We start from the raw sequence: 14,750 nt of genomic DNA, 5'->3' as shown, positions 1-14,750 counted from the left end.
ACAAAATCCCACAAACCACAGCATGCAGAACTGCATTTCTGCAGCCATGTTGAGTCTGTTCAATTCTGGGTACTAGAAGAGGAGGAGACATTGCCAACCTTTCAGCCTCATCTTCTTGGAGACAGGAAAGTCAAATAAGCTCAAAACTAGTCTAGGAAATTTGGTGGGGCAAAATGTTTGAAATCAAAACTCAGATTTGTACACTGTACTTCACAACATATAAAAGGGGATTTTTGGCACAACCTCATCTCAGCTCTTCTTTATATTTTAAATTATTTTTCAAAATGAAAACATTTAGCATGGGGAAAACTTGGCAGTCGGTAAGTACAGTATCTGCCGCACAGAGCGTGCTTTATGTATTACCTATCGATTAGATTGTGTGGGCAGTGCACCTACCTCATCTCTGTTAATAAAGTGCAGATAGTTTAACAGGTAACTAATAACTGAGCTTTGCTACGTGGTCTAACAATTCCCATCACTCAGTTGTGTTCATAACCACTCGCGCTGCTACAGAGCTGCACTTTGCCTTCAGTGGCTTTTGCCCTTGCCAGAACCTCCAACAATTCTCTATATGGGAAAGAGACATTAACTGCCAAGTCTGGAAATAACTACATGAAATATTAATTGTCTATCTCGACAAAATTGTAAATGCTTGATGAAGAAATAAAAACATTTTGTTGATAAACATAGATGATGCAAAAAAATCACAAAACTGTAGAACGGTGAAACAAACTATGCATGTTAATTCATCATCGCTGTTAACATATAGCTCATGTTTGGCTGGGCTTTTTGACTTCTTTTATTCATGCTGTAGTGGTTTCTTGGGGTGGCAATAGAGATTCTGATATTTTAGAAATTAAATTAATAAAAATAATAAATAAAGTGTTTGAACTTGAGTAGAAACATATTTAAGCAGTCAAATATGACCTCAAGTTATCATTATCTTGTAAATTATGAACACCTGAAAAAAATTAACCCGTAAATTTAGATGGAAATTTAGGGGGGAAATCTCTTACATCTTTTCATTCAATATATCTGAACTAGGTGCCTTCTAATAATTTCAAAGACTATCTCTGGAGCTCTTGTGGACTGAAATTGCCCACTCTCAGTTGGTCACTGAATTTTTTAAAATTTTTATTTTTAAAAAAGTGATAGAGAAATAGACATGGAAAAATATTGAGCAGCAAAACAAGTGTACAGGTGTTTGTAAGAACAAAAAGATTTTTGTCAAGCTTCATATGTGTAGGGAAGGACTTCTGTTAATTAAAAACAAATCCAGAAAATTGCAGCTGAACTGGCAAGAGTCTTGCAAATGCTTTTCATTTCAAAATTTGTTGATAATTAAAACACAACAGCAATTCAGTTAATCTTGTAAGGGAAAGACAGACAGTATAACTTTTGGATGTTGAATAGATAGGTAGATAAACATCTAAAAATGAGAAAGTTATTCCTAGAGGGGCTAAATAGGAGCAGATTAGAACTGAAATATTTCAGCAGAAGCTAAGCATGTCCTTGACAAAAACATTTTTCTAATATTAACTCTATACTGTCCAAACATATTCTTTCAAAATCTACACAATTTATTTGTTGGAATAAGGCCTTCAAAATCATTTGTGCAAGACTGATGTAAAGGTATCTGGGCAAAAGTGTACCACTCCATGAGTTCAGCTTTTATCCATAGCTCCCATCTATGCTACCTCTGTCTTATTTAGTAGTTGCAAATTATTTTTGTAGAGAAATCACATCACAAGTGGTCCTTCACAGAAAATGCAAAGAGAAGATGTTATAGACAGTTTTTTATTTGTTTTTGTCTGCTTGCTCCTTTTTTTATCTGCTGTAGCAGTGTATGTGTGCCTGTGCACATGGATGTTTGCAGGCATGGCAGTGCATGTGAGACATAAGACATTCCAAGGCCAGTTGGGAACGAAGCCAGTGGCAGGGACAGCCATGGTACCACTGCCCATTTCACAAGTGGGGCACTGCTCTCTTTTTCTGCTCCACAGTCATTATTCACCTACATCCCACACAGTACTGCAAGTTTATGCATTCTTATAGACTTCTTTGCACGTTGTGTGTTAACTTAGCGTTTTATTGATCATTTGGGAGCAGAATGAATGCTAATCATTAAGTTTTATATGAATGTTTCTATTACATGAAGCCTTATAGCACATGTGCTGAGTAAAGGGAGGTTGCCTATGCAAATGAAAGATAATTCCACATTAAAAAAAACATTTTCTGGAGCATCTTTATTCAGTTATATTTCAGCTGATCTAAAGGGCTCCTATCAGCACTAACACAGAGGGGTAAGGCTTAGGAATGTAAGTGCAGATAATAGTTTGCTAGGCCAGGATACTATTTCTCTGCCATGGATTTCAAAAGGACTTACTGTACATACTGGTTCTGGCATTTGAAATTCCAGGCTTAGTTGGGGGATGGGGAGAGATGGAGGAAAAAAAGGATTTGATGCAAACAAAACATTTTATGTGAAAGGCAGATTCCTTTTTGTTTCCATGTGCCATACAGTCAGCATTTTTTGAGTCTTTAGTGGTGCTCTCACACAAGTAAAGTGACTCTTGAAAAATGCACCATTACAACTTAATATATCCAGTATGTAATTTGTACTTAACAGAAAGATATTTAGGACCATTTGCCTCAGCCATGACACTTTCAGCTGCACAGTGGGAGGTAGTGCTTCAATGAAACCTTTGTTTTTAATCTTCTGATACAGTCACTAAGGCAGTTGGCTGGCTTTAAAGTTACACCAGTCTCCTTTTTAATCTGGGGTTTGCAAGCAGTAGTTAGTTTGGGGCATCCACTAAAGCATATCATTTCATGGGCGGAACTACCACTCTTTTTTTCCTCTGTTCAGTAGGATGCACCAAAATTGGTGTCTAAAAAAGGAGAAGGAAAATGAAGAAGAAAGTTGCCCGGGGAGCACACATATTCCTGGGGATGCTGTCCCAGCCGGCACATGCAGTGCAGAGCAGTTCAGTCATGTTTACTTTGTTTCCTCCTCTTCCTAAAATTAGATTATGTTTCCCCGAGCGAGCACAATGATGCCAAAGCCGGACAGCCCTGGGTCTGAATCACTTCAAAGCAGCCCCCTGTTTTCAGCCAATGTCACCCGTCTGCCGCAGCCCTGCGGAAAGCACATTGCTCTGCATAGCAAGTTGGGTGGCAGCAGGTCCATAATATAAAACTGTTGCCTAGTGTTCCTCTAAGCTCTGCCCTTCTCTGAAAAAAAAAAAAAAATCCCTCATAATTCAGGCAACAGCTGGAAAGCTTAGCTTAATGGTCTGTGCTTAAATGTGGAAGGTCACAGGGTGCTGATCTAAGGAGCAGAGAAGTCTTGCTCAGCCGACTGTTGACACTTAGTAAACGGAGGAGGAGGGGACTGTGTGTGCATCTGAGAAAGCCATACCCCGGCCGGCAAAGAATAGGAAGCAACTTCTATTCAAGATTTGCAGGGGTCCTGGACCCAGTAGGGAAAAGCAACAAGGCCCTTCACTGCCTCTAAGTTACCTTGTATTATAACAGGATTAAAGTACATTTAGCTTCTCTATTAGCATACTTTAGCCCCATTTAGGCTTACTTGATGTTTCCGATGGCCTTTGATCAGCCTTGCATGGTGCTGGTCAGCTTCAGGACACAGCAGTCAAAAAGCGAGACTGTGAAATTATCCTGATGTTGAATCTCACAGGAGATATTTCTGGCTGTTTTCATTCACTCACCCCCAATATTCCAGTTTCTTTCTCTCTCTCTCCCCCCCCCTCCCTCCTCACTCAAGAAAATAATTTACTCATTGTTAAAAAAAAAAAGGGGGGGGTCAGAGGAAGAAAGAGAGAGATATTAAAAGAAAAAGGTAGCTTAGTGACCAGTAATAATTAGCTCCTTGTTTGAAATGAGTGCTGGCTTGTGTGCCAGTGCTGAAGCATCTATGAAAAATACTATAATTTCTACAGTGTCTGGCTTTTTATTGCTTACATTTGCATATAAATTAAATCCATATTGTAGCTTTAAGGCAAGCTAGGCTTAGAATGCCGTACAGCTCAGGGTCCTATTGTTTTACATCTACTCTCTATACTGTGGTTAAATGAAAAGGGAGGAGAAAGTAAAGGAGGGAGAAAGTCAGCTTTGTAGCGTTTTTAATTGCTTCTCTGCCAATTATGGCCAAATTAATATTTAAACTTTCTAGTGCTTTGAGAAAAATTGTTTACAGAATCCACTTCTTGATGTTCAGTGCCCCCTGTGCCTACAGCAATATCTATATTGGAATCTTTTGTCAAAGAAAATGAAAAATAATTAAAGATAAATACTGTTCTCTTTTAAAATATTTCATGGAAACAAATGCTGTTAATTGAACCGTAAATATTTCAAATATAAGAGTGATCCTTATTCCCAACAGCAGCCTGAAAAGCCATTACCAGACAACATTTTTTCACCTGATACTGTTTATGTGCACGAAAAGATCCTGTATGGTTTACTTCACTCGATCTTATTTTTGTCTTCCTCCTTTGCTTTGCGCTGCTGTCTCTGCTTGACCGACTTAGGTTGGCCGCTCTGAGTTCCCGTTTCAGCGCGGCTCAGAAATCCACAGGCTGCTAACGCTAACACATCAGGGCAGAGCCTGGGAAGACAAGAGACATTTGCAAAGATGAGTAACAAGAAGCAAATGGCGCCTCAAAGTCTCCCTTCAAAAATTCTTTAATGAGATACAGTGCATATTTTTTTTTCATTCTTTTCTTGGGCTAATGCCTAGTATGTACCAACCACTGGGCCGCATTTTTAGGAAACATCTAAATCAAAAGTCAGAAGATTACACAGGGACATAAGAAAATCTTAAGATGGCAGGAGGCCAGGAAGCCCAGCTAGGCCTATCCTTTCCTCCAGTTAACAGTTGTTCTCCATAATATACTCTTTTTCTCCCGCTCTCTCTCCATATGCTTCTTTCTCTATTTGAAATCTGGTCAGATCGGTCGCTTCTAGAGCAGCATCTGGTAGCTTATAATATATACCCTCTGGAAAAAAAAATGTATTACATTTGTACAGTGCAAGACCTCGCTGGAGCCGTGTCCCTCATCCTCATATTTGACATTAGCTCTAATAACTGCAGCACTGCTCCCTGCGGTTCCCCCCAGAGCCCTCTGCAGCTCAGCGAGGTCCCCTCTTAATCTTTTCTCTTTGCGAGGGATACAGACCTAGTTTCACTAACCATTTTGGAGCCTCCAATCTCGAAGTCATTATGGGACTTTGTTGTACTATTTCCATTTCTGCAATATTCCTTCCGTAATTAGGTAATCAAGACTGTGCATCTTTCCCATGTGGCCTTTTGAGATCCATTTTATTTATCAGTTTATTTATCCCTTATTACACATTTTAAAAACTGTGGGTGCAATACCATCAGCTAGGCACATTGCTAGTCCTTACACTGTCTGGTTGCTATCGTAATTTCCTTTTTCCTCTTGCCTGTCACCCATTTGCTTCTTCTGTCTGAATTTTGCAGCTGTTCATATTAATAAAGGATGTTACAAGTGCTTGTATGCATGGTGAATTTTATGGATAGTCTCCTATGGACACCAATGGCAGCAACTGACGTGGATGAACGTGTTGGTGGGACTGGTTTAATGTAAGTCGTTCTGGAGTCAGATAGTCCCTGGTCATGGGGTTAGATGATATCTCATCCAGAGAAGTCCTGCCCTGTTTGTGTGTGTCAGCAACACCAGGCTGGAAATTGAACACACTGCTGTACAGCCGATTTCACACACAAAAGGACAGAGCTTGCCAAGTCTACCTTAACACCATAAAGATTCTTCCCAAGGCAATTGACTATAGCCTGGGCTGTGCTGCAACAATAAAAGTCTCACTTCTTATTTCCGTCGCAGTAAAATATTTGCCTTTGATTTGTAGATGCCCATCTCTATGTCCTGGTCTTTCTTATCAAGTATAAAACAAACTTACACTCTTTCCTTCATTATTCTTCGGATAGCTGAGACATAGTTCCATTTGTTTCCACACCTATCATAATCTTATACCTACCCTCATCTTTTGGTTTTCTGTAGTCTCTGCCCATTGGTGGGTGAGCCTCTCCTTTACTTCAGAGCTTTGGGTTAAGCTCAAGCTGTAGTTTGATTGCAAACTTCTTCACTATGCCTTTCCTTTCTGCTGCTCAAGATTGTCACTGTAAAAAACGCCAAGTTCTGGTCCAGAGGTGTCTGCATGGTTCCTGGTAACACCTGTTGAGATAACATTTTAGCACTGATCATTTTGGGCCACCCTCAACCCTCAGGGAACCCAAGGGGGCATAGCCTTGGGATAAATGGAGATTGAAAATCTACAAAGGTCCTTCTGCTGGAGACTCTGATGCGTTTTACTGACAAGACTCACAAGAACTTGGGGATTAGTAAGAAAATACATCCAGTGCCATTTTGCAGGTGGAGGAAAGCAAGAGAGACCTCCCACTCATGAGGGTCCCTATTCCCCAGGGCCCAAGGAACAGAGGATAGCCCTGCACTTCACCTGTGGCACTAGCTTCATCACGTTCCACTTAGCCCAGGAGGGGATTTCTTATGGCGGAAAAATGTCCCCAAAATCAGACTGTCCGAGCACTTTAGTTTTTCAGACCTGATTGCAGAAAGGTTTTTTTCTTTGCCACCCAGTGGCTGCCTGTTACAGGGTTAATTCTACAGTCCTGTTTTCTATACTAAGGGACCTTGTGAGACAGCACCACCAAGCTTTAAGACCATACAGATACTGTAGCTCCAGATTTAAGAGTTAATCTATCTTTTTCCCATATCACCCTACTAGTTATTTGTTTATTCCTGGTCTTATACTTGATGTAATATCCACCCTATCAATGCAAAGGTGACTGTGAAAATGGCATTTATTAAGCTTTTGTGTGTGTGTATGTGTATTGATGCCCTTTTTAAATGTTATCATTATAAGCCTTTCTCTCCCTGTTTCCAAAGTGGGATAGTGAATAAGAGAACAAGAAGTGTTGGTAACACTGGCCAAGGCTTCGACCATAACCAGACTATTTTGAGGCTTAAAAAAGTTTAGTTCCTTGTTTGCCATTACCTTTGCTCCTTTGGTGTTTCCTGCTCCTGCTCATGGTGGGCTGAATCAGATCACAGGTGCCCCATATTCTGCAATATTTTCAAAAGAGGATCCACTCAAAACTGCACACTCTTGTGAAATTTTCAGTCTCCACTTACTGACCCACGATATTAAAACAACTCAGACAACTGCATTTTATAAGGGCAAAATAAATTGAGCCCAGACTTCGCAGCATTTTATATCCCCCTATGAGTGGCTTCAGTGTTTGTTAGTCCTTCAAATTTTAGCTTTGTGTGTGTTACAAACCCCATCTTCTGGCAGTTTATCAGGTGCCTCCAGTATGGGTTTCAAAATAGATATTAAATACTGCTCTCTCACCTTGTAGCTGCAGTCATTTCCAAATGTATTGAACAGCTTTTCTGCTCTTCAGCCATCAAAGATTATACACTGAAAATAAATTACTCAGCCGGGTGCGTTGTTTCTAGGCAAACACAGGCAGTGACAGTACCAGCAGTCCCTGTGTTTAAAAGCATGTAAAACACTTCCTCTTTTTCTGTGCTTTACATTTTGGCTAAGATAAATCCTCTGCACAAATGAGGATGTTGGCAAAGATGTCCTAAAGTACCAGGGCTGTCAGCCCAGTCTCTCACCCTTCGTGCTGGGGATGAAACCCCTGGCACGAGAGAAAGAGCCCTGTAGGAGTAGGATGTTCCAGAGGACATGGAGAGCACCTGGCTGCCACCTCAGGCAGAGGAACTGTCCCCATTTCATTTCCCTCTGCTCTTGGAGACTACTGGGCTTTGTGCACTCTCCAGGTTTGATCTTGATCCTCACAGAAAACAGTTCACAAAATTTCGAGTGATCTTTTACCAATCACTAAAACTTGAATTCTTTTTTCTCTTTTTTTTCTCCAAGAAAAATAATTGATGCTTAGCAGTATCAATTAATATTCCAGCAGTATCAATTAAGATTTCCAGCATCAGGCAGCTTCATGAGGTTTTCCCTTAATTTTAATTTTCCATTTTGTAATTTCTCATCACAAGAACCACGTTGTCCACTGCATCAGTGTATCACGCTGCTGTCCTTCAATGACAACAGATTTCCTCTGAATCGCTGAATTCCACAAGACTATTCACAAACCAAGCACCGAACTAGAAAACAGGCCAGAGGTTGTTTTATTGATATCTTTCCTTTCCACAACCCACAATTCCTAGGAGTTTCCATACAAAACTCACATGATTTTGTACTAACACTGAAAACAATATAGTCAAGAGCTGAAATTTGGCTGGGACAGAAGCAACAACAGTTCATGAATACTGCATCAGTTTGTTGAGGGCAAAAACTTGTATCCTAATTAACATAAACAGTCACAAAATATCTCAGATATCTTTAACAATCAAAATGTTGAGCTCCAGGTCTGCAAGAGTTTTTTCACAGAGAACAGAGAGAGAGGTGCAACTACATTTTCCTCATCCTCATAGGTTGAAGCACCTTTTTGAGACAATTTCTTTCCTGAGAAGGAGCTCAGAAGACAAGTTTAGGTATCTCCCTAACTTTTAGCTACAGCCAGTATCTTGCTATGGACAACTGACAAATAATCCATAATTCAAACATGTTTCCACAATTTGTCTAACCGTTTTGACAGAATGAATTGAAGGGGGGGAAAAATCTGCTTGCAGGCAAACTGCAAACATAAAAGATGACTACATTTCTTTAATTAAAAACTCAGTGTAAATACTGCTCTTGTTGATATAAAGTACATTTGTGAAGCAGAAATAGTTTAAATCAAATCTTACATATAATAAATACAGGGACAGGTTTCTCACTGTGCATATGATGCCTTTATTATCACTAAATACAAATCTGATTTATTCGTCTTTTAATAGTAAGGATTGGAGAATTGTTGTCTTCTTTTTATTTTAATGTGCCCTCAAAGTCAAGAAACAGGCTTTTCCTTCTCCTATTTTGTTTTACTTTCTGGATATTTCACGAGTCCTTTGAATATTCTTGATTCTGCCTGGGTGAAAAGTGGGAGAGATGTCACATGCTCATTTACTCTTGTTCTTTCTTGATCCCCCATTACTTTATCATCTCCAGCAGATCAGAAGAAGAACAGACTGTCTGACATGACATGCTACACCTTCCCTGATAGGTCAGGCATAGCAATAAGGAAACTCTTTTTCTTCAGAGAAAGTTTCCTATTTGTAAGTGTTCCCTACATTTCTTGAGGACACAAACTCTTTTTCCAGGTCTCTCATGTCAGCACTGATCAGTGTTAACTCAGCTTCTTGGAGAAGGGTCAAAACACTTTCAGGGAAAGAAATGCCAGTATGGCTGGATAATTTGCAATTTTCTAGTCCTTGCCTCTGCAGTTCAACGTAAGTAGATACTCAGTATTGCATCGCTGTCATGCAAATACCTTAACTTGTGTTAAATTTAGAGCAAAGGGACCCACTAAAGGTTTGTGGCTTCAGCATTAAGTATCAGTTTGTTCTGGTTAATATGAATACTGGAGATGTAAGGAGAAAAATCCCTTGAAATAAGGAGTGTCCCAAGGGATATCTCAAAAATAGATGCTGCCATTTTTATTAGCAAAGTACAGAAGAAAAGGGAGAAAAATAAGAGAAGATTGAGAAATTCGCTAAGAGAGTTCTAAGCTTAAATTACAGAGCTGAGTTTAGGATATTTTGAAATCTTACATGGCAGAACAATTTCACTTTCCCACACTAATGGCTGTCTCTATCTGTCAGCTCAGAGTTCAATCACATATTCACAATAAAGTGTGGGTCAAGTCCTCGTATGTCTCTGTCTTATAGTCTTATTCTTGTCTGACAAGTGCTACATCTAAATCAGTGTATGGCATTAAGTTATAGCCTGAAAGCAGACTGGAGAGGTAAGACCAGCACAGGTGAGAAATGCTTCTTGTTCCCCCTAGCCCTCAACCTCGCTCAAACCACTGATACTCAAAGTCACAACGTCCAACATCACTTATCTGATCATAATTCTACAGGTGAAAGTGTAGCTCAATAGTAATACTGTAAGGGACTTATTTGGGCAAGTTCCTATCATCTGGCCTGAGTCAAAAGATTACACACCAGTAATAGAAATTTATTCAGAGCAAAGATACCCTGACATAATAAGACCATCTTGCTTCATGTAATTATAATTCATGCATCCAGAGACAGCTGTCCATCAGATATATTGTATTACCTGGCTTTGATTTCTATAATGAGTTTTATTACTATAATTATGAGGAAGAAGAGTGGCATATAAAGAAGTTATGAATAAGTTATTATGTGTGCACAACCAACATTTGGGATCTTCCAAGTCTTGCGGAGAAGTCAAAGTCTGAATGGATACAGACAATGAAATACTCCCAAAACATGATCCATGAAGACCTATTTCATAATACACAGCATCAACATTACCCATTGTTTTGTTTCACAGACAATTTATGTAAACAAGAAATCTAAAGGGGTTTGAAAAAAAATTGTAAACAACAACATCAAGTTTTAATTTTTCTTTGACATTAAATTGATGGGGTATGAAAGGATCCTTCTTCAAATACGAGAACTGGTACTGTTTGTCCTTCTTTGCCACATATGAGAACATTCAGGCTATGCCAGACAAGATACACTGAATTTGGAGAGCTGCAAGAGAGGACAGTTGATTTTTCCAGTAAAAATGGTGGAAAGTGATAGAAATGTGGGACCAAAGTGAAAGCCACTGAAATAACTGTTTATGAAGACTAAGAGAAAATAACAACAGGAATTGATGGAGTGAAATGATGCAGAGCAAAGTAAAAGGGAACAAGCACTGCCTCAGCAGCTGTGGAGACATAACACTGGAGAAAATTTTCTGTAAGTCCAATACGTAAACATAGAAGTCTTTACAAAGTCTATTAAATAGTTAACTCCAGTTTGAAGCCTGAAGTGAGACAGTTGATCTTGGAAATGTTTCTTCTTTAACAGGACAGCCTCGGGACTACCCCCGCCGATATCTGTAACTCTACCTATTCCTCCTCAAAGGTTTCACAGCACTGTCTTCTGCAAAGATAAGCTGTCCGTCCTTCTGTCCCCCAGATCTTCAAGCTGTGTGGCAGACCATCCCTATCACACTGGTAGATTGGGAGACTCCAGATAATCGAAGGCAGAAGCTTTAATGTCTAGGAGAAATTTAACTCCTATGCCAACATTTCCTGGTAAAGAGTGTCCTCTTACCCAATTGTACCTCATTAAAGCAGTTTGACCAAATACTTCAGGTTTCCTCAGCTACCAGACAAAAGATCAGATCTCTTGTGTAGCTAAAGACTGGACCACACACCGCCATCCTTCAGCTTTTCAAATTGCACCACCAACAGCCAGTGCAGCACTTTCTGCATGAAATGTTATCAGCTAGGCCAGCACATCACACGCTCTTCACAAACTCTGGATAGATAAAAGAGTGATTGTCATAAAAAGTCTGGTTTTAGGGGAACAATATATGAGCAATCAAGGCAAGGTCTGATAAATGACAGGTTCTATAGCAAAGGAAAAGGATGTAGCACACTTGCCATGCACAAGTAACAAGAACAACTGGATACTGTAAAAGACCAAAATCTCTTCAGTGTCCCCTAGATAGTCCCACCTAAGCAAGGAAAGAGACCAGGTAAAAGTCCTCAGTTAGGCTGCAAAACTGGCCAACCTCTCCTGGGTCTACCCTCACTGACAAGTCCATCAACCACCCCTTCTGCCTGTGTCTACATATTCAACATCATGTTTCGCTGCCATAAGCTGATCATGTTCACTGTGGTGATAGCTGAGGGTGGAATGTCCAGTCTGACATTTAGCTCAGAAGAGACTTCGGCCTTGCTGGCCAAAAATGCCATATTGACCAAAGAAGAGTTCAGCACACAAGAGCAGCTCGGTGTCACCACTCAAGTTCACCTACTCTCTAGCTGCCAGGTTAAACTGTCAGTGTCAGAAAGAAACCAGACAGAGTCAAAAGCTATCCAATTATTTTGCTACAATCTTCTCAAAAGTCTTTCTTAAAGCTGAGAGTTTTCAAGGAGTCAAGAAAAGTTGGTTAGAAAGACTTTAACAACTGCTTCTTTCAAAGAAGAACTGAAGTTGCTGGCAAGTTTTGGGTCCTGCATGATACCTGCACAGAGCTCAGAGGAGGCACAGCCTCAGTGTCCCAAGTACTGCCTGACCTGCAATACCTACAGTCTGAAATGGCAATAAAGATTGCATTTGATCACCAAGAACTCATTCCACCTCCAGAAAGAAAGCAAAAACCAGTGTGGTGCTGAATGATTCTGTCAGGACAGTAATTGGAAAAATTCCCACAGTAAGAAAAGCTCAACTGTCACCGTGTGGGAAGAGCCTTGATGAGCCAGGTTGTTTACTGATCACAACCGTTGAGCTATTCACGACTCCGCTGACACTGTGGTGAAGGGCATGGCAGCCGCTCTTGGCCTCGTTCCGAAGCACAACATATTGTTTCCAGAGTCCTTTGTGCTACTATCACTCCAATTAGGAGCTAGAGTGCCTTCACAAATGTTCTGTCCTCCCACTTTGTCAGACAGAGACGATCTGAATGCCATAAAAAGCTTTGAGAAGGGGAAAATCACAGAAGAGCGCATTTAGGGATCATAATGGCAATGAATGGCAAGAACAGATGATTACAGAACTTCATAAATTTTAATCAAAATATCAAAAGAGTGTACTGTCAGTGCAAAGATATCCTTCTCCTAATGGGACAACCAACTAAAGCAGTAGCTTTATAACATCCTTTGATGCCCTAGGATAGCGGGACCCCCGGAGCTGACTGTTGTGTCCCCAATAACTCATTAGTATTGAAATTCCTAATTCCCTTTATTGGATCTGAGTTTTGGCTTCTAAGATCTGACCCCTGAAGTGCCAGAAACTTCAGACTGCTTTTTGCTACACACTTCGTTGGGCACTTAACTCCACACTTTTACAAATACCACGTGCCTTTGCCACAGTGAAGGGAAAGGAATAACCCTCTATCTCTTAGCAAGATACTCTCGGTATCACTCAGGCAAAGACCTCTTGCATCAAATCATACTTCCCATTGCTGTTCTGTAACTGTGTGAAAATATGTCTATATTAGAGCTGAAAATTAAAGACAGGAGGACAGAGGTTACATCTTCTGCTTCTGGCCATGCATTTTATTCAAAATAGAATTTTGGGACATACTCTTCAAGTGCCTGTCTAGAAATAAGTATCAGCACAAGCCCACCAGTCCAACCAGTCACTCAGTCCTTGCACATTATTTATTTTGGCTTCACATTTCTCAATCTACTGTCCTATACTCACATAGAAAGCCAAACTTTCTATGTGAGTATAGGACAGACTTCAAAAATTTGAAAAAGGTATCAATTTACCTTCATCTTTTTTTTTTTTACATATAAGCCCTCAGTCCCCAGACAATGAAGGAATAAGGAACCAGATCCATATGTCCTTCAAAACCAGGACAAAGTAATGCACTTGGAAGAGAAGATGGGAAAGGGAAGAGTTAACTGGGTTTATAATTGTTTCCAGAGAGCAATTATTCAGCCCCTAAAAATGCTGGTAGAAGAACAAAATGGAAAATGAACATGGTCCCAGCAGACAAATGATTAATATTTAGGGAAGGACTATAGCAGTGTTTGATCCAAAAGAAATGGAAAAGAGCATTTTAATGAGATTGGTATTCAGACTGTACAAACTCATTAGATTTGGGCTTTACCTTCTCATAAAAAAATGAAGGATGTTTTGAAGACAAGGTTTTATGTTTGCACTCACTTTATCAGCACCAGTGTTTGTGAGCACACCCAAGCATCAGCAGCACTGGCAGCCTCGTGAAACCAAAGCAGAAACACAACCTGGAGCAAGAGTCAGGCAAATAACCAAGAACCAAACATGCAGCTGATTAATGCTGCCAGAGAATTTTTATAGAGAATGTTGTTTTTCTTTAATTTTCCTTTCCCTCTGCAGCTTTCCTCAGAGCAATATCTGTGAATAATCTCAGCTCCCCAGCTGATAGGGGTGCAGCTCCCTGAGCACAGCTAATATTGGCACGGTGACATTTTGGCTGTTTTCAGTGGACATGAGCAGGTGCAAAGCGGGACCCGTGGGAGCAGCGCTGTCCATCCCTGCAAGGAGGACATGGAGGTGCCATGGAGAGTGCCTGGCTGCCCCACTGCCTGCCTTCAGCCAGGACCAGTGGCTCCTGCCGGCTCCTCGTACATCGACTTTCATGTTTAATAAAGTTGTGGACTCTTGGCTGCACCACAACACAGTTCCCAGTTTTATTTCCCAAGGGTTCATAGCAACCGTAACACACAGTAGTTATAATGTGTCATAAAATAAATATTAGCAAAAGCACACGCGAATCTCCCCCAGTCTGGAATTTGCTTGGCATCAGGCGTCCCCTAATGTGCACCTCCAAAAGCCAAAGTTGCCTGCTGCTAGAGGAGGTTTGTTTGTTTGCCTTAGTTTTGTTTTTCCCTCAGTCAGCTGGACTTACGCCACTGTCACAGCTAATAAAGGTAAGCACTGGTACAGCACTACCTCGCACGTTGCCCTAATCACATTGCTCTTGAAATTAAGTCTGTCAGCACTTCAGCTGTAAACCCGTATTGCAAGAGCTTAATAACTCCACTGTGAACAAAAGAAAATTACTTCTAGACTCAAATCTGGTGTGCCAGACTT

General features: G+C 40.4%; 1 long non-coding RNA gene across 1 annotated transcript in view; it reads left to right on the top strand.

The window, feature by feature from the left end:
- Positions 1–11,223, top strand: part of LOC108500193 — a 28,851-nt gene extending 17,628 nt beyond the window's left edge. The window contains exon 3 of the long non-coding RNA XR_001875780.1: positions 11,136–11,223. This is a non-coding gene — a long non-coding RNA (uncharacterized LOC108500193). The remainder of the gene's footprint in view (positions 1–11,135) is intronic.
- The last annotated feature ends 3,527 nt before the right edge of the window (positions 11,224–14,750 follow it).

This window comes from Lepidothrix coronata, unplaced genomic scaffold (genome assembly GCF_001604755.1).
Source record: "Lepidothrix coronata isolate B3197 unplaced genomic scaffold, Lepidothrix_coronata-1.0 Scaffold86, whole genome shotgun sequence".
Lineage (NCBI taxonomy): Eukaryota > Metazoa > Chordata > Aves > Passeriformes > Pipridae > Lepidothrix > Lepidothrix coronata.
This window is presented reverse-complemented; position numbering and strand designations above follow the sequence as displayed.